The sequence below is a fragment of the Magnolia sinica genome, chromosome 19, assembly GCF_029962835.1.
Source record: "Magnolia sinica isolate HGM2019 chromosome 19, MsV1, whole genome shotgun sequence".
Lineage (NCBI taxonomy): Eukaryota > Viridiplantae > Streptophyta > Magnoliopsida > Magnoliales > Magnoliaceae > Magnolia > Magnolia sinica.
The window spans coordinates 64,461,609-64,462,352 of NC_080591.1; the positions used below are offsets into that span (position 1 = coordinate 64,461,609).

At 39.7% G+C, this 744-nt stretch overlaps 1 non-coding gene across 1 annotated transcript; it reads left to right on the forward strand.

Moving 5' to 3' along the window:
• Positions 1-346: 346 nt before the first annotated feature.
• LOC131235860 (small nucleolar RNA R71) lies at positions 347-451 on the forward strand. Its single transcript, XR_009166377.1, has one exon. It is a non-coding gene; the product is annotated as a small nucleolar RNA R71 (small nucleolar RNA).
• The last annotated feature ends 293 nt before the right edge of the window (positions 452-744 follow it).

The following is a 744-nucleotide window of genomic DNA, read 5'->3' on the forward strand; positions in this document are numbered from 1 at the left end:
GTGAATGTTGCAATCACAGATGCCGCAAACAATTTCATTGACCTTATCCTTCTTTCCTTCCATGGCCTCAACTTTCCTTATGAGCGTAGTCACTTTACACTTGAGATCATCCTCTTCTTTCAAGAGATATAATCCACCTTTCTCCTTTAATTGAGTCGGCCTAGACGTGGTGTTCGCCATTGGGTAATAGTCCCATGATTGTGTTTTTTCAGCGAGACTATCGAGGTAATCCCATACCTCGTCAACATCTTTATTAATGAACTCTCCATTACACATTGTCTCGACCATTTGGCGCATGGAAGATGTCAGTCCATCATAGAAAAAATTTGTAATGCGCCACGTTTCAAATTCGTGTTGTGGGCATGAACAACAAATCTTTGAACCTTTCCCAACATTGGAAGAATGTTTCATCTTCCTTTTGGGCAAAGTTCATGATCGCTTTTCTGAGGGTAATCGTTTTATGATGTGGGAAGAATTTTTTTATGAATTCCCTCTGCATGTCGTTCCATGTGCCAATGGATCTAGGACGCAGTGAATGTAACCACGTCTTAGCTTTCTCTTTTAAGGAAAAAGGAAAGAGTTTCAGCCTAATTGTATCCTCAGATACATTAGGAAAACATAATGTAGCTATTATCTCATCGAACTCTTTCAATGTAAATATGGACTTTCAGATTCAAGTCCATGGAATTTGGGAAGGAGTTGAATAACTGCTGGCTTGATGTCCATTTGTCCTGTGTTTTCAGG